The 27,522-nt window shown below is 36.1% G+C and overlaps 1 long non-coding RNA gene across 1 annotated transcript in view; it reads right to left on the reverse strand.

The window, feature by feature from the left end:
• LOC113972878 overlaps window positions 1–16,566 on the reverse strand; it is a 64,655-nt gene extending 48,089 nt beyond the window's left edge. The window contains exons 1-2 of the long non-coding RNA XR_003536051.1: window positions 16,487–16,566; window positions 14,153–14,232 (exon numbers count right to left, since the gene is read on the reverse strand). This is a non-coding gene — a long non-coding RNA (uncharacterized LOC113972878). The remainder of the gene's footprint in view (window positions 1–14,152; window positions 14,233–16,486) is intronic.
• Window positions 16,567–27,522: the final 10,956 nt, after the last annotated feature.

The raw sequence follows: 27,522 nt of genomic DNA on the forward strand, positions 1-27,522 counted from the left end.
TTTGTCACTGTGCCTGACAACTTGCTCATATATCTAGTTGTGATTGTGCATTGATTTAAACTATATAAATCTAAGATAAGCATGGAAAATCTTACTGTTTCAAGGCCTTTCCTCATAATAAATTGTTATATATCTTATACTTGTTGGATCTGAAATTCTAATGATCAGGACAGGTTAACAGTGCAAAACATGAGTCTAAACGACATGTCTGCTCTCTGAGTACTGAACAAGATGAGATCTTGAAAAGCATCATGCAGCAGAAGGTAGAGGAATTATTTGTACTAATATTTGCTGTTGGAGCTTATGTTGCCTTTTCCTTTTCCTAAAATGAACATGTTTATTTCTTAATGCCTATGCAGAATACAGCCCACAAACCCACTCCTCAGCATGGCTACTAGGACTAGCTTCTGAACACCACAATAAAACACATGTAAAGAAAGGAGAAGGTCAGTTGGGTGGATAGTTTAAACAAACTATATAGGTGTGTTGGATAGTGGCTTTATTTTCTTTCTTTAATTTTTTTTTTTTAGAGACAGATGTTTTTGTTGTGATACAATAAATTAAGACAAGAAAATTTACATTTTCCTGACTCTGTGGATGTTCCTCAGTGCTGTTATGTCATTCCTATCTTGTTTTTATCCTCTGCAAAAACAGAGCTTACCAATTACAAGTAAGTTTGATCAAACTGAAGCTAATGAGCTTCCAACTGACTCTCACATAGTTGGGAAGACTCACTTGAAGCACTGTTTTTGTTGCAGGCAACATGGCAAAAAAAGATAAAACTATCAAATTGATCTTCACTGTTGACATTTTACTTGTGAGATGATTTAAAATACCTATCTAATATTATAAATAGATTGCTAATCTGGAATAATTTAGACTTATATGGATCTAGAAAACAGTTTGCCATCAATGACAGCTATGTTCCCAACATTGCTGGTCTGGCAGCTTGTGGCAGTGCATACGATTGCAGTAGACAGGCATAATTATTTAATATATTATTCATTCTTTCTGTGAATCAAAACCAAGAACCTTATCTCTCATTCTCCAAAACACAAGGGACTTTAAAACAGGCTTGTTTAGCAAGTAATATTAGCACTTTCTGTTTGCCAGTCCCTGGAAAGGAATATGTCCAGTCACTTGTACTCACAAAGCACATGTTAAAAAAAACGTTAAGAGATCACTTCAGGTACCATATTCAGTCAGCCCTTGGTATGTTTAAACTGAAATAGAGTAGGTTTACATTAGGTATTAGGAAGAAATTCTTTACTGTGAGGGTGGTGATGCACTGGAACAGGTTGCCCAGAGAAGTGGCAGCCACATCCCTGGAAGTGTTCAAGGCCAGGCTGGATGGGTTTTTGAGCAACCTGGTCTAGTGGAAGGTGTCCCTGCCCGTGGCAAGGGGGATAGAAGCAGATGATCTTTAAGATCCCTTCCAACCCAAACCATTCTATGATTTTGTGATTCTGTGATAATAAGGTTACCAACAAAGGTGCTATAGTGGTGCTGTTTTTTCCTTTTAACAAGCTGAAATGAACCCAGGAAATTATTTGTTGTAGTCACCAAACCACTGGGAAGTGACAATAAAACCTGTCTTCTGAGCAGACAATATACCATGCTTGACAGAGGGATGAAAGTTTCCTATAGTGTTTCCAAGCACAGGGACCCCATAATACCGTATTTGTCTCTACAAAAAAAAAAAATTAATCATTTTAGATTTATTTTTGCTGCTATTGAAAGTAATAAGGACAACATCGAGAGAGTGACCATCTTACACATCTTCAGCATCTAACTACTATTTTTCTTTCTTTGGATGTAGCAATGGTAAACTTTGCTTCCAAATCTGAAACATATAAAGAAACAGCAGCCTTGAAAATTCTTTCTTGAGTCCCCAGGCTACACTATCTGATACTAAAGCTGCTTGAAATTGTTTGCCAGAGATGAGAGCTGTGGTTGTGTTGATGATCCCTGCCTTCGAAAGCTTTTCAAGATAACAGTCAAGTTCAACTTTTTCTAAGTCTGTCTGAACTTTGGGTATAATCTCTTTAAAGCTCCAACTAAGCTCACCAAGCTTTGCTGGGTTTTCCTTCCCACAACATTTTTTTCCTCACATTTGAAAATCTTCAACAGCCTACGAAGGAGACTGTGAAGAGCCCTTTTTACTTCAGGTTCTCCTCTGACAGAAAAAAGAGACAGAGAGCTCCACAAACCATTTAAAGAAAAGAAAGTATGCAAGTTTGAAAACTGTTTTGAACATTTCCCACTGCAAGCTTCAGCTATGCCACCTTGGTAGATTTTGCTCAGTTTTGTCACGCATAGGTCTGAATGGACTGATCCATGAGGGCATTAGTATTCCACTTAAACAAGTAAATTCAAACCTAGGTCAGTGTTTTGAATTGTCTCTGACATCTAGGTCCAGTAGTATGGTTTTAAGTCACCTTCATGTTTCAAAATGTAAGCTGAGGTGAAAAGATCTGTCTTCTCTGTACATGGTTTTAAAGCATGTTTCTATCCAGAAAAAAAATCCAGTACACATCTGGATACAATATCTGAACAGTGGTAGATAGTTGCTCCCATTTGGGACACTGGTGTGTTATGCCAGCCAGTGCTGTAGGCTGTGCTTCAGACTCAGCATAGATGCCCCAAGAACCTCAAAAATGTGAAGCCTAGTATCAATGTATTCTGACCATCACTATTACTTCTCTAGTCTGAACTAAGGATAAAGGTATCAATTCAATTTTAAAAGTGGTAAGGTTCTTACTGGCAACAGCTGAGGCTCAGGAGAGAGGTCTTACAGCTCATATTAACTGGCCAGGAAAAACATGGAAATTTGGCTTTTCCATGCTTTTGTCCAAGCCATACTGGCAATAAGAGCCTGATTTGTTTCCTAATTGAATTAATGCTTGGAAACTGAAAGAGAAGTCATGTGTAAATGGTACAGGTGACTTCAAGACATGTCTTTCTGTGTAACTGGAGTAGAAGAAACAGGTAAAGTGGGAAAGTGGTCAGGTATTGAACATGCCTTTGGTATAGAATGAAGTTGAATTGTCATATGTGTTTGCAATATGGATACTGTAATGGGTTTTTTAAGGGTTTTTTCAGTTATATTTTTCAGTATCCTTGAAGAATTGATGAAAAATAGATGAATGCATTTGGACTTTCTCAGCTACAGGCCCAGTTTTACACTGTTCAGTAGAATTGCCAGGCATATGTCATGAATTCCATATGGAAAGCAGATTTTCAGTGTTGAAAGTATGACTGAATGTTTAAGTTGTTTCAGTCATGAAACACCTTATACATCTACACTAGAAAAATATTGCATCTACTTTTAAAGAACTAACTAGGGCAAAATCTGAATCCTCTTTTAATTTCCATACCTTTAATTCCCCATACTTTCATATTTTATGACATGTGAATGAAATAGAAAAATACAAAGACAAAGAGAGTGAGAAGAAACATCCCTTTGTATCATAAAGAATTCTTGAGCAAGGTATGCACCACACACATATTACTAGCTGTGCCCATAATTGATAAACCAGTCTTAATGCAGTCAATTCTAATTGATATGAAACTCTTTAATAGAACTATTCCATGCCAGATAATATTTGTTTCATTGGACTCAAATGATAAATGGAGGAATGGCACTTCTCTTATCTCCATCACTTTATGTTTCTGTATAAATCTCTTCCACGGAAAATCTCTGCTACTCATTGTTTACAAATCTTATAAATATATCCTCAGATAGTGTTCAAACATATATAGCTTGTTTAATTCATAAAGAAATTATGCTTTAAATATACTTTTTTTTTCTATAGAGTCTAACCTTAACATAGCTCAAACTCACCATTTCATTCACAGGAGGTCTCAATGCCAGAAAAATAGTACTATTATCTAGAAGATGTATACAATATCGCAATGTATGCTTGTCTCCCAACTCTTAAGAAAAATTGAACAAACAAAAAGAGCTGTTCTAAGCAAATATTTCTAATGCAATGGTAATAGCATTCAGATTTACTCTAGACAACATGGATCATAAAACTGTACTAAAATATTTGCTTTTTAGTAAAAGATTTTTCACTTGTAATGATACACATTCCTTATACTTGTTTTTTTCATATTAATGTTATGTATTTTTTGAAATGTAAGGAGAGTTTACTATATTCATAAGTGTTCTAGAGACAAAAAAAATGATGCTAAAAAATGGTTTATATGAACTCAAAAAGGATAATAAATTAAAAGTAGCCTTACTTTCCAAGAACCTTCACCTTTACCTTAACAAGGTAATGTGAAAGAAAATTATTTAAATTCAACAAGGAATTTGAGGGATGTACTGAGTCAGAACAAAAAAAAAAAACGGAAAGGGTTTCTGAAGATTTTAAACCACAATGGATTAAAATTTTGTCTTTTCTTCTGCTTTTCTTTTTAGCCATTAACTGTTCATTAAGGCCAGAACCTGAAACAGATTGAGACAAAATGTTAGTTCATTGCTGTGCTGAGAGATAGCCCACTGATTTATGGATATAAGCTGAGAAATTTGACTTTTGAACATGAGAGAAAGACAGCACATATCTATTTTCTTCTGAGGCTCTCTTTTCAATCAAAAAGGATTGTAATTATACTTATGTCAACAGAATTATAGTAACAAACCACTATGTTAGAGACATGGCTTACTTTGGGAATGTTGTTCTTTTGTGGATTGAGCTAACATAAATTTTTTGGGAAATAAATAAACAACCATTGGACACAAGAAGAATATTTTTATAATAAAACCATATTTATACAAGTGCTTTTACTAATGTGACTATACCAAAAATTAGTAACAGGAAAAAACATATTAAGTGATTCTAATATATTAACATATATGAGAAAATCTCTGCTCTAGACCAAGCCTGATGTGACATATTTCATTTTAGACTTTGTTACAAAAGTAAAAAAAAATTGTAGTGAGGATAATTTGGGATATCCAAAGAAGCTTACACTGTAACTTGGGAGATAACTCACATTTACAGAAATGTGGCTGTGCTAATTCGTTATATGACTTCCCTAATTATTTTTACATCTACTGGCAAAAAAGAGTTTTTACTTTTTTGTTTGTTTGTTTAATTTCATCTATCTTAAGATATTGTTTTAGTCATAAGAAAGGCAAATATGATAAATGTTTCCATAACAAAAGAAGACCTTAATTTTTTAAGCAGGGTTTTTTTTTTTATATTGGCTAGAATCTCTATATATGTTAGTGACATTTATTTTAGAACAGCATTTTTCTTTTTTTTTACATGAGGTAGCATAGTTTTGTTTCCTTATTAGCATGCTTTTGGTTTGCATTTTTTTAAAAACAAGCAGACAATAATGATTAAATTAGAAATACTGACAGAAATAATTGAAAAGTGAAGGAAAAGTGCAACCTGGTATATTGCTAATCTCTTAAAAATAGATAATTTTATTTAAGAAAACAAACAAGCAAACAAACAAAGCATCTAGTCGCATTTCAAATTCTAAATATACTATATGATCTGGCCTGAAGGAGACTTTACAATCCAGAAAGGACTCTTTCAGACTCATTTATTGATGCAGGAAGCCTGAAACACGTACATTTGCACATAGATGCATATATATAAAAATATTACTTTCTTTTCCTAAAATTCTACTTCAGAAAGACTTATAGGTGTGAGATTTTCCATGAATACCAAAGAGGAACATTAAATTAATAAAGTGGAAATGCAAATGTGATTAACAGAATTATCTTTTGTATAACACATTTTTATTTTGAAACAGCTTGATACAAGATCAGCAACCTAGCAAAATTCAGGAATAATTTGAATCTTATGTAAATAATAAGAATATCTTCTTCTAAGGCACAGTGCTAAAAGATAGTTGAGAAAAGCCTCCATCAGTACTATAATGCAATCTGTCTCCCATCTTCAACCTTAAACTGAGACAAATCACATGGAATCTTCCCCAGATTTTATTAGCAAGGGTAGGAAGATATCTAAAGAGAATGCATTCAAGGAAGAGAACAAGATCATAGTATAAAAGATTGAACTACAAAACATCCCTGAAACACACCACACAATTTGCTCAGAGATTGTGGTTAAGGGCTGAGAAGTGCTGGGTGACTGTGGTGGTAATGTGATTATTGATAAAAGCGACTTTGATGCAAAAGGAACTCTAAAAATGATACTGCATAGATTTTCAGATAGTCAAGTCTGTTCATGTTCTCCTTTGAAACATCATTTCAGAGTTCACAGTAGTGTTTAAATGTTTCCCATTCTAGGCTTTAAGTTTTCATGCAGGGGCAAAAGCATATTCAGCATATTCAGTAGCATTCCAAATTATATTGCTAGCAGAAAACACTTCAATGAAAGAAAACTGGACTATATGTCAAAACAGATTATTATGTTGTGGAAACTAGGAAAAAGCTACAAGTTCTGACTGGGCCACATCTAGTCATGCCTAACCACAAAATCAACAAAGAAGCAGCAGGAGAAAGCATGTGGAAGAAAATAAATATCTGAACTTGTTCTAAGATGCATGACTCAAACACAAGGGCAAATTGAATCCAATAATGACCACTGGAGGTAGGACCAGAGAAAAAAAGAATATTATTAGGCTTCTCTCTGGAAAATGTCATAAAACAGTCAAAATACACTAATTTTTAATGCTACAGGAATGGCTAATCTGTAATTAAAGCTTTACGAAAATTAGGACTGCCTAGACAGAAGAATATGGAGCATGAAAGCCTTGACAAAATAATGCAAGGTCAAAGTAAGAGACTAGTGGTTCTATTAGCACAACAAAAGAGCAAGTATCAAAGCAATCTCTGGAACAATTGCAGCAACTAAGTAGCTACGTGGCAAAAACGAACAGCCATGCAAAGCAGAGAAAAAGAGACGAAGTTTATACAGAAAAGAAAACCCAAAATTTCCCTATCACATTGCTGATCGGTAGCTTAGCTGATACATGGTCAGCAACTGAATGGAATTCATTCCTGAAAATAAATTTTCTATTAGTGCTGAATGCATGATGTAAAGGAAAGAAAAAATAAAAAGGACTTCAAAGGCAAATGCCATTCCACAGACCAAATCCATATCTGTCTGTGTATGATATTGATGAAAGCTAAATGGAAATGGGGTGATTTGATATGCCACTGTTGAGATTAGTTCTGATGGCAACATTGTGCTGTCCTGGAACATTAACTGTGTTGCAGCATGATCCAGCTTCCATGTGGTCTACAAGAGTCTTGCCTTTCACTGAAATGGGAAATGCATCATCTTCTTAATCAGAAAGGCAAGGTGGGGAGAGATGACAACCTAAATAGTGAAGGGCATTCATTGCCACTGCTTTCAGCCTAGACCAGTACACAGAGAAGTTGCATTGCCACAGTATCAATGTGAGATGGAAATTGTGACTTAGTGAGTCACAGACTATAACTATCTCCCAGTTTCTCCAAAAAGAAGAGCAAGCCTCAGTCTGCACCCAAACCGCTGTGTCCCCCCTGCCATATTTTATGTCATGAAGCACGCTAAAGGTGGAAAGACACTTTGTGCATTCCCCACTCCTGCACTCCCCAGTCACCAGAGTGAAGAAATATGTCTCTGTGGAGCCATATCTCTTCTAAATACAGTTGGCTGTGGCATGCCATGTCAAAAGGGTATCAGCACAGATCCCAGCAGGCTGAATAAGTCATGGCCTGACCACAAGTCTTGCTCTTTTCTCTGTATGCATGTAATAGAGAAATAGTTCTAAGAAAAATATGACAGAAGCAAATCAGTATAATAAAAGCAGTGGCTACCTTCTTAACTAACATGTGACCCAGGTTCTTTCAAGAAAATAATGCTTCACAATAGCTATATCTTTAATTCTTTGATGCTGTTTTCCTGCTGAAAAGCATTTCAAAGCATTTCATCTGCCTAGTGAAAAAGAGAGGCTCTTGACCTTTCCATTTACAATAACCATTGAGAGCGATTCACCTCACCTAAGCTTGGCCCCATACAGAATAGGCCTCTAACACAGCATATTCATTTTTTATCCTTCTTAGAGAATACTGCCTGTATTGAACATTTATTTCAGGATGTGCTGTGTCATTTCTTCATACTGAAGAACTACATGTATATGTTGTTGGCATAAATCATTCTCCTTTATGTCTTTGTGTCCTTTATGAAAAATCCTAATTATAAGATGCTGTCTTAATCCCTTTTTTCTTCCTGAGGCTTAGTGTGTTTTGATTATAATGAAATCCATGTTAATTGACCACTCAAAGACTGAGCCTATACTTCAGTCGCAAACTTACACATCTCAGCTATTTTTAAAATAGCTGGTCTGATGTAGTAGCAGTTTAATCAAGGCAGTATGGAGCTTAGTGCAGGATAAGCATTTCTTCTCTGTACAGACAGCACAATTGTTATTCTTACAGTGAAATAACATCTAGAAGTTGTCCTTTAAGGTATGCTATTGTAATTGGAACTCAGAGCTTTTTAAGGACATAGTAAGAATAATATAAAACAAAAAGTGTGAAAAATATTTCTCAAATTATGCATAAGCTCAGGATGTCACTAAACCTCATAAAATAAACACTGTAAGACACCTTTTTTGGAAAGCTGTTAGGAATCCTCATTTATGCCTAATTTTTATACTGCCCATTTTAGTGATATTACAGGAACATACAATTATAGAAGAAAGGAACAAAATTATGTATGGAGGTTTTCTAGTCCATTCCCCCAACTTTAGCAACTATAATGTTTTAGAATGGCAATATTAAAATCCTCAAGATACTCTCTAGTTGTCCCCTCTCTTATCTAAAGGCAATGATGTTCAGCACGGGATCTATTTTCTGTAGTCTAGAAGAAAAGGAAAAATAACAATTGTCAGATTCCATAAAAACTGTGCTTTAAAACATTTGTCCAGTGTAAATACGTGTGAAATAACATTTGAATGATTTTCAAATATCTGAGACACAAATTTTTCAACACGTCAAGGTCCTATAAAATACCAAAAATATCCATGGACATTAAATCTCATTTGTTAGTACCCAGAAGGTCAAACTTCGCCCAGCTTCATTTATCCAGGCCATTGATCTATCTTTCCATTTATTAAATAAAAAGAAAGCTTTCACATTCACTGTATTTTACTGGAGTCTGGTGTACGCATTTACTCAAAATAGAGCTATCTCCATGACTATGAAAAGTGAAGAGCTCCAAAGTATATATTAATTGGTATTGGAGTTCAAAGCATTTTAATCAACTTACTAAAGATAGGTCTTACTGTCTCTGAATCTGGTCTAAAGATTTAATACTAGCAATGTGATTTTGCTCTGAAGAGCCTTCTGATGTCCTTTTAAAGCATATGGTCATTTCACACTAGATACTTGCTTCACTGTAATTATTTTTTTTCCTTTAATTTGAATAAAGTTTATTAAAAAAAAGATTGGAATGAATGACGACACTTTCCATAGTCATTTATTTGCCTACAGCACCACTTTTTAGAATTTTCATAACACAGAAAATGTGATAGGAATAATTTACTGTTCTTCGTGAATAATAAATTATAGAATAGTTTCTTATTCACACATCTCTCACAGAATAAGCTTATTTGGTTGTATTGCTCGTTATGATATTATGAAGGTATTAGAACTGTTATGGGTTAAAAGTAAGGGTTCCTGAAGTTTGCTTCAGTACATTTGGTCACATTTAGTACAAGTTTAGTTTAGTACACAGCTATGTTTAGGTCATGTTTCATTAGCTTGGATCTGGATCCTGCTGGATTCCTGGCAATAGTTCCAATGTCTTCTTGGAGAATCTGTTATATGTCTTGTTTATACTTCCTCGGGTTTTATGCTAATTTTCTTCATTTGCTAATATTTAGTCTTGCATAAGATGCCTGATAGCAAAGGGATACTTTATTCTCTTTTGGCACTCAAATTAAGTCCCACATTCCTAAAATCCACTAAGAACCCAATTTTACTGCCCAAATTGCATATTCTACCAGAAAACCAGCCCTTCTCTGTTTGTAAACAGCAGGTCTAGCAGGGCCCCACCCCCGGCAAACTTGCTTACCAGCTGTCTAAAGTTATCTTCCATACACTCCAGGAATCTCCTAGACAGCCTCCTGTCTGCTGTGTTGTTTCCTGCAGACATCTGGCAGGTTAAGTCTCCCACAAGAACAAGGGCTGGCGATCTCCCCTAAAACACATTTTTCTTTTGTATGAAATTCTTTTACAGTCTTTGCCATGACAAAAGTCTCCCCAAAAATATTGTTACTTTTTAAACTGTGATTCCCAGTGCAATTACTTTGTGGTACAACATATGATTCAGATATGCTCAGCCATCACAGTTGCAGTAGCCACCAGAGCTTGACTGTGTGACAGGCAGGATACTGCATGAGTCCATGTAGCCCCTATAACACCACATTTTGGAGCTTACCTGCTCTGTGATAGACAGTCAAGCAGGTGCCAAAAAGGTACTGGATCTCTAACAATCATACCTGGGAAAGAAGTGCTGCCCCGATACACAATTTTTTAACTAACTAACTAACTAAATAAATAATCCAAGATAAACCTCAAATTATAGTTTGGTTGATCTCAAGAGTAGTAGCCCATCACTGAACAAAAAGCGTCAGAAGTAACAGTCAGACTATGGGCAGATTTGACATTAAACTTTCATTATACTTCTCATCCAGGATAAAACAGAGAATCTATCTATCAATAATATTTTTTTTCTTAACTCCTTTCTTTATTCCTTTGGAAAATAATTAGGGTATTAATTGAGGTATTAATATTCCAAGTCTTTAAGCTCCTAAGAACATTTGAGACGAAACGGTCTCAAGCCGAATACCAAAACAGTTGTATTCACCTACAGAAGCACACACATATATGTGCTCAGCTTCCATTTCCCCTGCCCTTTATCAGTTAAGATAAATGAGCTTCATTTCTCATGGAAAAAACCCAGATCTTCTGCTTCTTCACCCCATTTTCCACTTCAGGGTTTTCTTTTCATTTTGTATTGCTGCTCACTAACTTAGCAGGACAATTTCCCTTCAGTGCAATATCCACATACTATCCTTTCATTAAGGAGCTGCAGCTGAAGATTAGAATGAGAAAAAACCCACATGATGGATTATCTGGTATTATACCATTAGTATTTCTCCAATGACGTTTGCAGATGAACTTTTTAAGTGAAAATTACATGTTAATTAAAAATGTGTTTTATTCTAATAATAATTTTTAAATGTGATCACATTTTCCCATACCATTTCCAATGTTGCACTTTTTTCAGTCAGTTTTATTAGGTTTTATAGGGTTTGGTTTCTTCCTTTTTTAATCTCTTTATTGACTTTACATGATTAAATAGATTTACTTTTAGTGTTCAATCTTGATGACTTATTCAAAATTATATTTTTGTACTGTTTTCACAAATGTTACAAACCAACTGGCTCCAGCCAAGTCTTTTTCAATTAGCATCAGGGTCAGCTTTTCCTTTCCTCCATAACTTGATCACACAGCTGATATACAAGCACAGAGAGAGTGGGGAAGGAGAGATAGGAGAGGTAGCCTCTTTTACTGTGAGTAATTCTGATCACACAGCACTTTGACCTGTTTTATTTAACTTGGTAGGAATTTTGCTACTGATTTCAGTGCCTATTGGTCCAGAGTTTACTATAGAGATTTTTGGTGGGATTTTTTTTAAAACCCCACATTATATTATTTAGAATGGAAATCAATCTACCAAGGGAAGTCACTTTTAGAGTAAATAAAATAGTGAGCTGTGGAAATGCACATATTTAACCTTTGAAATGTCTTTGAAAACCATTATGCTATTCTTACCAGTATCACCTTCAAAGGGCTTACTGTAGTAAGAGTGCTCTCTGTTTCTTTTTATTTCACTGGAAATTGAAGAAATCAGTGCCATTAAAAGGACACTTAAGTTTTGATAGTAAAGGAACTATGGGATTTCTGCCCATTTGATAAGAGGTTAAATGTAAAATGTATACTAAGCCTCAGATTACCACCAGAGAATCATTTCCACATGTGACATGGGAATTCTTCAAGTTCTTTTATCCAATATTCTAAATGCTTGTGATTAGCTCATATAAAAATCATGAATTGTTTTTCCCTGTATACATCAGTACAGAATTCAAAGGCACTTAGTCACTAATTCTGCTGCTAAAAAACAAAGCAAAAATGCCCTAAGTATATGGCATAACAATTTATGTGATCTAACTGTAGGTGATCTGATTATTGTCTGCACTGTGTATAATACTACAATTGTACAGCATGTATACGTGTTCCATGCATGCATGTTCATATGTAATTTGTCTGTGCAATAGCCATGCACACAGCAGTTTCCACTTAGTTAGGGATTCACCACCCTGAAAGGACCAAGCACAATTGCAACATCTATTTCAAATCAAACAGCCTCACAAACATTAGGCCCTTGGGCTGCACTGCTCGGCAGAGCAGGCGAGTAGTCTCACCTTCAGACTGGAAATGTGAAGATGATCCTGCTCCTCAAAGGGTTTTTCATTTTCCCCCCAAATACTGATACACTTTAGGGCTTAACCAAAACAAAACGTGTACACCAATGAGGTTACACAGCTTCTGTTAAAAAGCCTGATCTCTTGTCACTATGTGTATCGCCATACTCTACCATTACCTGTTGGGAGGATGTAGGAAAGATAGAGCCAAACTCTTTCCAGCAATTCACAGTGAAAGGATGAGAAGCAATAGATACTCGATATAAGGAAAAGAATTTACAATGAGGGTGGTCAAACCATGGACCAGAGAGAGGTCTAGATGTTGCAACTTATTGATGTAAAATAACGTAATGATAAAAAGCTGATGCAAATGATAAAGCATTTCTGAAGTTCTTACCATGGTGTGTAAGAATTGCTGCAAAGAATAATTTGGGAAGTATCTCTGCAGATGCCTCATATTTTCAAAAATAACTAGGTCGTTAAATTCCTCAGGGATCTAATTCCACCTTCCTTTTACTTCCAGAAGTTCTTCACTTCCAGGAGTTCTCTGCCAAATTCAGGATAATGCATCAAGATCGAAGTATATAACAAACAGCTTGGATTGCACAAGCATTGCCTCTCTTGTTGTCTGATGGAATAACAAGAGCATGTCTCTGAGAAATGAACCATTTCCTTTTGCCCATTTGAACTGAAAAGACACTATGTTGAACTGCACACTGAATCTTCTAGTATGCATATCATACATTCAAATGAATTAACCACACACATCTAGATTTAGAAGACCAAAAGAGTGGGATGGAAGCATAGTTCAGCTCAAGACTCATAGGCACACTTCTTCTTTGTGACTCTCCTTCAAGGGAATTCTCAGGGCTCAGTCCTATGGAGCGCTGAGTTACCTCACCTACCACTAACATCAAAAGGATTCAAGGGCACTCAGTGCCTCATGGAATAGAGCTTCAACCTGTCGACATGTTTAAACTTCAGACACTTATTTTTAATAAAAAAAATAACATTCCTTTCTATGCTCTCCCCGTTCACTAGCACTTTTCTCCTTTCAGACCTGATTTAGAAAAGTGCTAAGTAAAGCAAACACTTACTCCTTTCCTTTTCCATCACCAATTATCACTGACAGACACAGAGCCAAATGGCACAGAGGATTTCTTTGACACATGGGTGGTCTTCAGGGTACAGTTCTGAAACACAGTGCTAAATTCATCTCTGTATAACAGCAGTCACTGAAGAAAAGCAGAGGGAGGGCAGAGTTATTTTCTAACATTTTTCTAAATCAGACTTAGAAGTATGTTCCTGTTCAGGAACTCAATTCTTGCTTTATAAAATGTGGCATCTATTTCTGCCAGCGGAATAATGGCCTTAACTTATGCATACCAGTTACTGAACTTCTGTGGTGAGATGAAAGCAATATCAGAACTGAATCACTCAACCCCCACCACCACCCAAGCTGGTTGAAATGTCATAGCAACATTCAATCCAACAAAAAAAGACGTTTGTGAGATTTCCAGCTCAGGTGTCCTGACCGAGGAATAGTCTCCTTTCCAAGGAACAATATAGATAGAGATTCTTCAAAAGACAGTATAGACCCTTTCTTTCTGTACTACTTTAATTTGGATGAAAAGCTCTTGTTTGACAATACAGGACAAAAAGGGATAGTTAGAGCACACCCTACCACTGCAGTGAAGTCTAGCACACCATGTGTCACTTTGTAGTCCATGTGCCAAGTTGGATGAGCAAGTCAAAAGGAAGCACCTAAAATGAGAGCACTGAAAGTGTGCTTCATTTCACCTAATGTGAGACAGACAACGCTGAGGTCGCTGTTATAATTCTCTTTACAGTCATTAGGAAGAAATGGGAACTTTTAAGAGTTATTTTTCAGCTGTATTATTTGAAAGGTTTCTTTTAGGATGGATGAGTTACTTTTTTCCATGGACTAGGAAAGTGGCTTTGACAAACAATTAATTAATGAGTCCAAGAGTCCTCTGTTTGTTGCAGCCCTGTGACTTCTCTCCTCTGCATGTTGAACAGTGGATTCAATTGCACTCTCTGTTATCCGTGTTCCAGTCCAATAGTGAGATAATTTGGGCCAGGAAATGGCTTCTATGGTGAGTCTGTGCAGAAAAAAAAGGACAGTGGAGCACATATACGTATGTTCTGCTATTAATAAATACTAATGCTGAGCATCTAGGGAACAGGGCAACGTTAAACAGTAAATAAAACCAATTTTAGTTTCTGAAATGTTCTTTATTATAAGGGAGAAAAGTTTGTTATTTCAATAAAGATGTCAGCTACTTTGATGGCATTACTTTTTAATAACAACATGTTGCTGCGTACAGCGTTACATTAAAATCTATGGTCGTATTAGAATTAGGTAATTGCAAGGGCCTATGTCAATGGAGAAAACAGAGTGTTCTTATATTGAAAAAGTTCCCCACCACATCACTTGTGCATTAGCAACAGGGTCGGGGGTGGAGGAGCTCATTGCTTGCAAAAGGCTGGAAACAGTTACAACATTCCCACTGACAGAATACTTTATTAATATTCCTTGTCTTACAGCCTGGCAAGTGAAAAACTAGAGACCTGTCATCAATTAGAATGGTGATGATGAGCCAGCCTAAAATAGGCCAATGAACAGGGTAAGTGCCCCTGTGGTTTGTCAATTACCTGAATTATTTGCAGTAGTTTTAGTGTCATCTGCAATGAATACAAATAGAAAGCACATGATGTCTGGAATGCAGCATGTTTAAGATCAGCTTTGGTGTTAACAGAGGAGGGGAAACAACCGACATGTTTTAACAGAAATATTGCAGAAGAGGAGCTCTCATTCACATCTCTCTCCCCACCTTCACACATGTTAAATAGACTCCATTCTCTGTGACGGCCCTATGCTTTTTATATAGGGTGAAACCTGGTGGAGAAAAGTGCGGTTCTGCCGACCCTGCAGTCTGTATTACAGCATAACTGACCAAGGTCACTGGTCCTTGTCAGTGACTCACCCAGAATGACCAGGGAAATGGGCCAGCAGGACTGAAGGTGAAGGTCACTTCAGGGGACCTCAGCTCACAAAGGCTTTTCTCTTCCCAAAAAATTCTGTTGTAGACAGAAGATGACAACAAGAAGAAGAAAAGGAGAGAGTAAGGCAATACAGTACTTCTGAATTCAGCCAAATTATAAAGAATAATTAAACAAAAATGAGAAAAAATCAAATAAAAGAGGTTGATTTTTTATTGTGTGTTTGTTCAATAGCTTCTTAGAAACTTGCGTGGTAAATTCCATGAGAAATATTTTACAGTGTCTCAGAAAAGATTATACTCTTGTAACAATGAAATTTTATTCTTTATAGAGAAAACAGCTGGACTACCAGTCACTTGGTGAATATGTAGACTGACTGCTGTTTTGTTGGTCTTCCTTTTATACTTCTTTTCTTTATATCCTTCCACCCTTCTCCTTTGCTTTATATCCTTCCCTCCCATCTCTCCTTTAACGGTTTCAGAAATCATTATGGAGTTGCAATGACTTGACATTCATAATTATGTATCTAGTCATATTGACATTTTTTCTTATTTAAAAGAATGCACGACTAGCTATTGGCATTTCTTCTAGTTGTCTGCTGTTCTTAGAAGATATTTTGAAATATGTATTTTATGTGACTTGATAAATTTCTGAATTTTCAGTAAAATCACTGAACACAATAAATATTTAGAGTACTACAAAGGGACTTGCAAGTCTAGAACCTCCTTCCTTTCTCTTGGTTTTCATATAACCCTGGAGCCTAATCTACTACAAACATCTAATCTTCATTAAGAAATTAACAATGTAGATGCTTAGAGTTCGGTCACTTAACATGGCTGGCCTCACCATTGCCTAAGCAGTTAGACTGGGATAGAAGAAATGGTTACCTAATTTTCTTCTACACACTCAGCAAATGCATAGTATGCTCCAGTAAAATTGGTCTCCCTACAAAAAGTAGATAATTTAGAAGAATTAACGCAGAAGCTCAACTCACCTACAGGAAAAGCACAAACTTCATTAGTCTCTCCAGGGCATGTGTCACAAACAACAGGCTAGGAGGTCTTGATCACTAAAATGAAGCAACTATTAGACTTCAATGGGAGCAGACATCATTGTTTTGAAAGGACCACTTTAAGACAGTGCTAAAACATCAATTGACTTTATTCTGCCTACCAATAACAGTGACTACATCTTCTATAAAGAAAAAAAATTTTAAATACTTAAGATCTTCCAAATTTCTTACAACTTTAGAATGTACAAAACATTCGAAAGAAGCCTACAATCATTGGAAACAATTCCCTAAAAAATCTCAAAATCCTTAATTCCTGTATAGAGATAATATAGAAATGTGATGTAGAATTTTGGTTACTTAATTACTTAGTGCACATACTGTCACCATGCTACTAACATTAAATGGGCTGATTCACTTCACAGAATATCCAGTATTGTTACTAAATTCCACAGTGACTGTTTTATTATGCTAATTGATAATCTAGTGTGCTCCAAAGATTAAAGAAAAATGAAATTAAAGCTACAAAATCAAAGGGTAACAACTTCATAATGCCTCTTTAATTTAGTGAGATACAATTAAAGTCACACAGAGATAGAATTGGCTATGAACACCAAAATGAATGTAATCGACAGAGTAAATGTTACAGAGCAGGGCTGCATAAGAGCAAAAAGAAATGGCAATAAGCTTCAGTGCCACTGAACTGTGCCACTGGGCAGGCACACCGAACATCACAAGTCTTAGAGTTCTTGAGGATATCCAGCCACAAAGAAAGCTGAGATGAATGTTTATGAAATCACAAGTAGATAATATTGGAAGGGTCTGATTTTATAGGCATGCAAAAAGCACTAGAAATGCAATGTGGACTCTAATTACAGTGGAAGCTTGACAGTGCACAGGAAAAATGCTCCATTGATTGGAATAATTTGAGTTGAACATACTGCAATTTGTAAAACATTCAGTGCTGGCAACCTACATTTAAAAAATGGTTTCATTTAGGCTGTAATCTGTGGAGAAGTTGGCTTAATATCATGTTATGTTTTTGAAGTTGGTAGAGACCTTGTAATATAACCTTCTAATTCATACTATTGTAGGCCAGTAATTCAATAGTTCTTCTGTACCGGGCTACTTATTAAAATAGCATCTTTTCATATATCAGATCCCCTGACATCTTACTGGTTACATTCTGTCTCCAGAATCTCTGTCTCTATTTAAGTGCATATCATAAATTCAAATTAATTTTGTGGACTGCTGGGATCAATAATGGTGTATAAGGCCTTTTCAGTGGAGAATGCTAATGACAATCCAACTCTGATGTTAGAAATTTGAAGGTGTTACCTTCTACAGGCCTTGTGGTGATAAATGAAACAGGCATGGTCTATGCCACATGTGATATTTATATTTATCAAAAAAATCATTAGCCTTTTATTACCCCTAGAAGTAACATGTATGGATCCAGAAAAAAATACCTCTTGGGGTATCTTCAATAAGCTTATTCTATGAAGAGAAAGTAGGAGTCCAGTTCTTCTGGCTGTCAACACAACATATTTTTGAAATTATGAATTAACAGGCAAAGAACAATTTGTAAAGTAGCTTGTCTCTAGCAGCCTGGAGTTTAGTCAAGTATAATAATCAGGTTTTACACAGTTACATTTTCACAACCTGATTATTTTTAGATTGCATAGGAAAAAATGAATAAATCTGTGCAGATTTCTACATATACTAAGCATCCAAACAACCTCTATAAATGAATGAAAAAATAGTAGCTTCTAGAGGATGACTTGTTCCATCAAAGAAAAATGACTCATGGCCAGTACACGTCTAAAAAGCTCAAGAGTATCTATCTACACTGTCAGCTTTTGATATTCAGTAAAATAGTACTTTTTTCTCCCGGTCAGGAGAGTAGAGATTATAGTTATGTGTTCTTTACAAAGTTCTGTTTATGAACAAATTAATTAAACAAATTTGTTTACATTCCACCTCAATATGATACTTTTTTTCGTCAAAAATTGGAGGGGAGGGAGAAGCTCTTTGAAATGATTCAATAATTACATCTTGCTTCAAATATGGGGAACCTACATTCATGTCCTAGTCTGAATGGGAATCTTTGACTTATTTAAATAAGCTTTGAATCATAACCTAGTATTTTCCCCACTAATAGAAGTTCCTGCAAATATTTCAGTTATTGAATTTATATTATAGGAAAATTAAAGACTGAATGGTGATATGTACACCAGTAAATTAAGGATTCCAAAACTGGTTTTGACATTGAGATTCACCACCAAAGAATGTCCCAACTCCCTATGACTAAATCTTCGTATTCAGCAAAACATAGGGTCTGCAAGCTATCTGCAGGAGTAGCAATTGTTTTAATTTCATTCCTGAACTGTGCCTTGGAATTGCTTGGGAGTGCTATTTGGTCTGGGTTCAAAATAATGCCAGGTGTTACACTAGTAATTTGAGTATAATATCCAGTTAGACAGTTAAGACAATCAAGGCCAGTGAAGTCCTCAACAAGTTTGGATTTTCTAGTGGAAGCTGCTGTGTTGTAAAATGCCTAATTTGGTTTAGCTTTCATGTGTAAATAAAAAATGTTATTTAAAATAGGTAAATCAAAGTCAAAATACAGTGAAGCTGCACGATGAAGTTAATGCCCTAGAAATGGTTTACTGCCCTCTGATGAAATACATCCAATTCCTCTGCTATTTTCTGAAGTCAGCTTATCACTGGTTACTTTTTTACTTAATATTCGGAAGTCCATAGGCTCTACCAGTCAGTTAAAGTAGGTCTATATAAGGATGTGGGTCGACCCCAGTCAGCAGCTAAGCACCCACACAGCTGATCAATCATTCCACAGTCACATCAGAAGGACTGGGGAGAGAACTAGAAGTGTAAAAGCAAGACTAAACTCTTGGGTCAAGATAAAAACAGTTTCATGACTGAAGGAAAGAGAGGTGAAAACCAAACAAGTGATGTTAAGGCAGTCTCCTTCTACCAAAAGGAGACCATTCCCAGCCAGTCTCAAAGCAAGCATAATTTTGGGAAAGGCTATCCCCTCACCTTTACTGTTGAGCACAGTGTTATATGGCATGAAATATCCCTTCAGTCAGTTTAGCTCAGCTGTCCTGGTTGTGTTCCCTATCAACTTCTTATGTACCCCCAGCCGTCTCACTGGCAGCCAGAGGGGTACAGAGAGGAAGCCTTAATGCTGCAAAAATACTGTTCAGCAGTAGCCAAAACATTGATGTGCTATCAGAACTGTTTTAGACACAGGTCCATAGAGGTTCCTGCGAAGAAAGTTAACTGCATCCAAGCCAGATCCAGTACAAAGTCACTACCCAAAATGAACCAGAAAATTTTTACCTGTGAAAGAAACTCTTCCAACTGCCAAAACTCCCAGATGATGGGAAAAGCATTTAAATATGTGATTTGTTTATGAAAAGAAGATATTTAGAAAGATGATACTCTTATTGCTGGGATCAAACTTTTCCTAAAACAAGAGAATGCAAAGATATAAGGATCAGTTATCTGAAATAATACTTTCTTATTAGTCTTCCAAATTTTGGTTCAAATCAGCACTAAAATTTCAAGATTAGCTGAAAGACCTGGAAAAGCATGTTCCATAAATTATAGGTTTTCAGAAGTAGCCAAATGGCTACTTAAGGTATAGACAGTAAATTTGTAAAGCCTAGGAATGTTAAATGGTACTAATTAATTGAATGGTGTAGAATAGTATAGACATAAACAATAACTTTCTGATCTACAAAGCAACCTGAAATCTAGCCAATTTAAATAATTATGTGCAGACCAAATAAGGGACGTATACTTCAACTCCGAATAATGCATCCATTAGTTAATAAAATAAAGTTTCACATCCTTTGTGGGTAATGACAAAGTCAGGAAAGGAAAAAATGTTCAGTTTCTTAAGCACATGCACAATTCTATTTACAGCAAGAGAGAAATTAGACTCAGAAAGTTTTTACTTGAAGTTATGAAGTTCTGACTCCAGTATGCACAAGGTCAGAACTGCCCAGGGTTCAGCTATGGATCTCTTGGCCAGAAGTGTGTACATAGGAAATCAACAGTAGCAAGGACTAAGAAATAATTTTGTCTGGGAGATAAAGAATCCAAGAGTATCTTATGCTCATCACAGATTCTTTATTAGTCCAATAAGCCAGTAAAGTTCATTTGGGAGCCCTTTGAAAACTGATAACATCTTTACAATATGAGGGAGAAAACTAGTATATGAGTTTCTGTATTAATCTGTAGGTGGCTAAAATGTCTTTAAAAAACTAATGCATCAGGAAAGCAAAGGGAACATCTATCTAGACAGGGGTAAAACATAGAAGAGCCAAGATACAAGCCTGTATAATAAATATGGCTAGGCCCTGCATGAAATCCTGGATGAGCACTGCAAACTCAACAGTTGTCCAAGTGTGGGTTCCACTTCAGCAGGAGGAACATTTCATATGCATTTGCCAGCGGAGGAGACGACAAGTCCCAGGGCTTGCACCAGCACACTAGTCAAGGCAGCACCTTCATAAACATCATGGGAAAACCTTGAGAGAAGATCTGTTACAAGCTGGCAGTTTGAAGTCTCAGATACTTAAAGGAATCTCAAAAATAGGAAAATGACAAAAACTTTTCCAATGATGAGAAAGCCAATTGGATGTAATGACCCACAGGAATGCAATGAAGACTAAAATTTATTTCCCTGACATAAAAGGAAAATGGAGAAAGAGATACTTATTTTTCCTCTACTTCTTTTGCTGTGATATCTGCAAGTAAGTTTTAAGGTTTTTCCTTCTTCATTTGGAAAAATAAGTTGCAGAAAATCCCATCTTCACTGCTAAGTCTGTGAAGATAGAATCATTCTAACACGAACTGAGATGCAAATTCACCTGCTCTGGGCTTCATCACAGGGTGATGATCAAACAAACATTAAGGTTTGCTCCTCCCAAACTTTATGGGTGGGCTATGATTTGGAGAGGTGAGCTGCAACTGTATTTTACATGTACTGGAAAGATGTTCCTGTCAAAATTTTTCTCCAGATATTATCAGAAGGTTATTATTTCTTTCTTTTCACTATTTGGCAGTGTGGGGAGGAAGAGGGTCTTCATTTGAGGGATTTAGCTGCACTGTGTCAAGACTTGACAATAACTTAAGAAGTACATATGGAGGATAATTTTGCTGATGTAGTGCAATCTTATCCAGCACAACCACAATATGTTAAAAATTACATTGGTGTATAAGGGCTTTTTTATGTCATTATAAAGACAGAAAGGAGTGTCTAACAGCATACTGATGTTAATTTTTCTCTTTTTTTTTTAGGAATTAAAATCTGAAAATTTCAATTTTACCCTATATGTTTGCTTCACTCTGAGTCGAGGTCCATTTTGGGACCCTTCAGAGATCTGAGCTAAATGACAGAGATTCTTATCCAGATCTGGACTGAATAACCAGGGCCAATATGTGATCATACACCTCAAGGCTCAGTGGTATAGACAACATTGTTAAGCTTCAGTACCAAAGAAGCAGCCAAATAACTTTACAGGACATGCAAAGCCTTTCCATGCTCTGCACCAAGTGATCTTCAGTCTTCACCACACAAAACTAAAGACTGCAAATTTAATGGTGAATTAGCACAGAGCAATGCAGGACTGCGAAAAGGTAACTAACTTTTGTCCAATGTCTTTCAGCGAAGTTACTTCAATAGAAAGGGTTAACATGGCCCTACATATGAACGGTGTAGACAGTAGATATCCCTTGTCAGACCATATGAAAGCTTCTTCTTTCACTTCAAGTTGCATAGTGCATAGGTCACCATCTCCTGAGATGGGATGTAGAAACTCCCAGTAACGTATCTCTTCCTTCCTATAACTGACATGGATGATAATGCAAATGTGTGATATATGTCCTGGCAGGTAGCGGGAGACACAGAAAAATGAGGGCTGCTTTTAGGAATCTCTTAGGCACATGTCTAATACAGACCTTTGCTATTGCGACCGGTCATGTCCTGGTCTGTCTCTATAATATTTACATGTTGTAGATACACTACAGAGAACACAACCTCTAAAATTAAAATTTGGTGTATACAGTATAGTCAGGCTGCCTTTATATACTCAAAACTGGGTTGTATTGTGAATATTTTTTTAAGTTTTTTCCATTGTCATTTGTTTTTGAACTGCGGTGGATTTTAAGGACAAGCGAGAGGAAAGTTTGTAAACATGCTAAATTTTGGCACATTATAATCACTTATATATTTGATTTTTTCATTTTTTTCAGAATTTTAGATAGACATATTCACCCAGTGCATTATACTCAATGAATTAGCCAGAAGAAAAAAAAAAGTAATTTCATGCAAGAGGAACATTAACAGTGTACGGTCAATATTTCTGAGAATTTATGACTGACACATTTATTTGAGGTTGTTAAGGAACTTTCAGTGTGACTAATAAGTCCTTAGGGAGTCATAATTTAAGCCTGATGTATTGATTACAGTAGATAATTCTTTGTTTCCCAAACATTTTTTTAAAAATTCCTTGTGCTCTTCCTACTCAGTTGTTGATAAAATACATTATATTGTTTTAATCTCTGTAAATAAGTTGAACTAAACATGCCTTTATATGTGTGTTACATTTTCACGAAATATTGTCGAGAGTAAGTCTCCCATATATCCAATTTCCTTTACAGTAATTTTTTACAGAAGTACAAGTGCTGATTTAACTGGCCATAAAAAGAGAACTTTTATTCACATCATCTGGCTTATATGCTATGCTCTGAGCGGCAAATGTTTTTGCTTGAAACAGCATTGGTTCATCTAGACCATCCCCTGCCTGTGTTACTACAGTTTATATTGCACCATTTAATTGAAAACTAAGCAGCCAAATGAATACTATTTTGCAGCATCCAGCATTCCTTCCAAAAGAACAGTGATAAAATACATTGTAGGAACTCCTACAAGCTGACAACAGACATTAAGCAAACCACATTTCAAAGAAGAGGGAAATGAAAGGATTTCAATCATGTTATAAACTACAAAACTCTTGTTTGCTGTAAGTTCTGATGTCCATATCTCCTTCTTTCTCTGCATCTCTCTCCAACCCCTTTCCTTCCTGCATCACACATCATTTATTTCCTCAAAGTTTTAATGCCAATTTCAGTATACTGGATTACAGGTGGGATACCTTCATTGCTACAACTGGAAGTGTGAACATCATTATGTTTACGTCTGTTTTTACAAGCCCAATTTTCAATTTGGTATATTCCAAAAATGTTTAATTCATGTAGTTAATATAAAAAGGATGCAAATTTATGAATACTACCTCACATATTTCTAAAAATGTATTCTCTGATCTGTTTTTCACTTAGATAGGTATCAGTATCTTGAAATATGAAAATTAGTAAATAAATTAAACCATTTCTCTTCTTTATTACATTATATTATATTATTTTTTTTTATTAACATAAATTATTTTTGGACCATACTGAACACTCCTATTCCCAGAAAGTCAGAGAAACCTTAATTTTTAGTTCATTCATAAAAAATTACCCAGATAGTTTAGTTATTTCTTCATTTCCCTTTTGATTTAAACACCATCTAAAAGAGTATCTGTCTACATCCTTGAATAGCATACAGAAGCTTTAAAGTACAATAAAACAAGGTTATGTAATCAATTCAAATACCAGTGGCACCCTTTCTCCAAGTGTGATCACACCTCAGGCAAATCAGGAACTGGTAGACTCAGCATGGATTATAATTCTACTCCACACTGTATTCTACTCTAAATAACAGTCCAGCTCCCAAAAGACAAGTTTTGCAGTAAGCTCCATAATAAATGATTGGAGACCAGAGGAGAGAAAGAATGCTTTCTCATGAAAGGAACTTGAAATTCATCCTTTTTCATATCCAGTAAAAATTGCATTCAAGAGTCATGTTTCAACCCCCACCTTGGGCTAAGCATCACAACCCTGGTGCAACAAAAAGTGCTAACATAGAAGACCAATATAATGTGATCTTCAATAAATCATTAGCCCATAAAACTACTTTTCTCAAGGACTTGAGCAAATAGTTTGATGCTAGAACAGTCATTTAATAATTTCACATCAGGAAAAGAAAATATGCTGCTGATACATATGTACCTATATATAAGACACAACATAAAGAGTACAGACTGAGAAGAATGTTGCTATTTGCAAGGAAGTGACTCAGTGGAACATAAATTCATGGAAAATGAAACATGAGAGATGACTCCAGTACAACAGAAATGGATAGTGTACATTTGATGTGATTCCTCATTTCAGACAAGTTGTGACTGGTAAAGTAAAAATCTACAAAAAAAATCACAGTAAAACTGGACATGTCAAGGATCAATACCTCTGAAAGAAGTCCAATGACATAGGAATGTCAACTAGGAAGGATGAAATCACAATACAGTAGTGATTCCAAGTCCACATCTGTCACTGCTAATGTCTATGCTCAACATCCTATCACATCAGAGAGTCTATCTTTAAGTTAGGACCTAGATCTGTTCTAGACCTAGAAGAACTGGGATGAAACTATTGTGTACTATATTTATTATCTACTCTATCATATCTTCATATATCCATTAAGATTATGGTTGGGGAAATGTAGGGGAAATCTGCAAGGATACACTAAAGGAAGACAGAAGAAAATATTTAATTAAATGGTAATCCATGGATTAAATATATTACCTAACAAGCATCTTGTAATTTTTATTGTCCCATACTTAGCAGAAAACGAATTTGTTCATTCTAGATTGAATTTTGAGTCTGTATGTAACAACTCACTATATATAATAATGGCCCATCTTCGCGAACAAAGATTTGGGGAAAGGTCTTTTTACCTTTCCAGCCTGCGCAATGGATTTTTTAGGTGAGACACAGCCTGCGCTGAACTGAGCCCACCCTTTAATCCTAAGGTTCATCTGCCGGGGCCAAGCAAGCTTGGACAATGGCAGTGAGGTCCTCAGGACGTAGGTTTGTTTAGAGTGTCCTTCTCATAGATGGATGGCCACACAGGGCTAACGACCTCCATCAGGCCAGGAGACCGGGGAATCGAACCCGTGGTCGCAGCAGTGAAAGTCCTGCACGCTAACCACTAGGCCACCAGGGGTCTCAACAACTCACTATAACTCTGATTAATATTACTTAGTTTTCAGAAATGATCGGTCTCTTGTTTATATCTTTTTTAAAAAGTTCCATCAACTATAAGTTAAGCAAGATAGAATATTGCAAGCCAAAGACCAAAAGCCCTCCAAGACAATTGAAAGCCGATTACTAAATTCTAGGTCTAGAAATGAGGTTTTCATTTAGAAATGAAATTCATTTATTCATACAATTTGATTGCACACAGAGATTCATATCTTTTCCTCCTAAGTTCTATTATGACAGTTGTTATTTGTCAATATGTGCTAAAGTGGTAACCCATAAAGCCAGGTAAAGTATAACTTGAAGCTTACTTTTGAAGTCATGGGCCCTTGGTGAATATGATGGATATGAAAGAACGTAGTTTAACAATCTGCACATGCAGCTTTGGGAAATAAAATTCATGGTCTTAATAATTGCCCTGAGACAGGGCTTAGAAAAATATTTTGTGCTCCAAAATTAGCCATATTCCAAAATCGTAAAGAGGAATGTTTGTTCCTGCATTTATTCACATAGAACTATATAAAAATGTGTATTTCTAATGAAACTTTCAGTGTTAGCGTATATTTTAGAGGACACGAAGTTCATTGCACACTGCACAGTCACTCTCGCAGCAAGTGTTTCTGCTGTAGGTCTTTGATGGGAAGGAAGGCTGAATGAAGAACACCTTCAGATATCCTGATCTCAGGGATAGACTTGCCAGCTTACCTTTCTTTATAACTCTTCTGTCTCATCCTTCCTCTCTACTTCAGTTCACTTGGTCTTTGAACCTTGCTCTGTAATATATCATGCCACATTTTTCAAACTGCATTATGTGTTAAAAAAAGCACAAGCAAACAAGCAGATGACGCTGTCTGGTACTCTGTTCCCAGGCTGTTGGATAATAGACAGTTCTCTGCTGCTTTTTCGAACTACTAGATATAAAATTGGTTTCAGTTTCTCTTCACAGCCTTCCCCTCTGCTTTCTTTCATGACTACATTTATTATTTCCACTTCTGCTGTTCTTGTGAAACAGCAAAATAATGCTGTCTGGACCACAAAGAGAGCCAGATTTTCTCCCTGCCCCTCTCTCATATATATATAGGCTTTCAAGACATGTTTCAGTCAAAACAGTCACTGACAGCCATTTGTCTACCTCATGAACTACCACAAGGCAGTCAGGACCTTCCAATGAAAAATATCTTATAAGAAAACTGTCTATTTATCTACTGATAAAACCTACTAAAATGTTTATATATATGTGTTGATAGATGGAATAGATGACTACATGTTGTTATGGTCAATGGAGAGATCTCCATTCCTCTACTCAATGACCATTTGAGACTAGTCAGAGATTCTGCTGATCCATCAGTGTAAATTCAAGTCAGTTGCTCACGTGGAGGCTTTTCCTGCTGCCTGAGATCTCACAGGTTATCCTGTTAGACAGCCAGCTGTTTCTGTACTAACTTAAGTATCCCCTTAAGATACTGTGCAGCATCTGGCAGCTCTGAGCAGAAGTCCTCCTTCTTTGTGGAGTCTCAGATGGCATAGACACAAGTGCACAGGTGAATACTCCAGGTTTCACTGAACATATGGATATTGACCATAATGAAATCTAGAAAACTATCTCATGTACAGACACTTGAATGTTGAAGTTAGTAGGTTAGATGATTAAAAGCTCATCTTCACTCACGTAAAGTTGCTCAGAGGCACGATGGCAGCTGAGTGAACCTGAATAACCAGTCAGAGGAAAAAGCCCCTGATCTATTGCCTCATAAGGCATCCCAGGAGGGTGTCAGTCCCATGGGGAGGGAATGAGACCAGAGAGCTGGATAAGTTCCCCAGACAACCTCATGGACTAAGGGTAGATACTG

This window comes from Neopelma chrysocephalum, unplaced genomic scaffold (assembly GCF_003984885.1).
Source record: "Neopelma chrysocephalum unplaced genomic scaffold, ASM398488v2 Primary Assembly neopelma1_23b, whole genome shotgun sequence".
Classification (NCBI taxonomy): domain Eukaryota; kingdom Metazoa; phylum Chordata; class Aves; order Passeriformes; family Pipridae; genus Neopelma; species Neopelma chrysocephalum.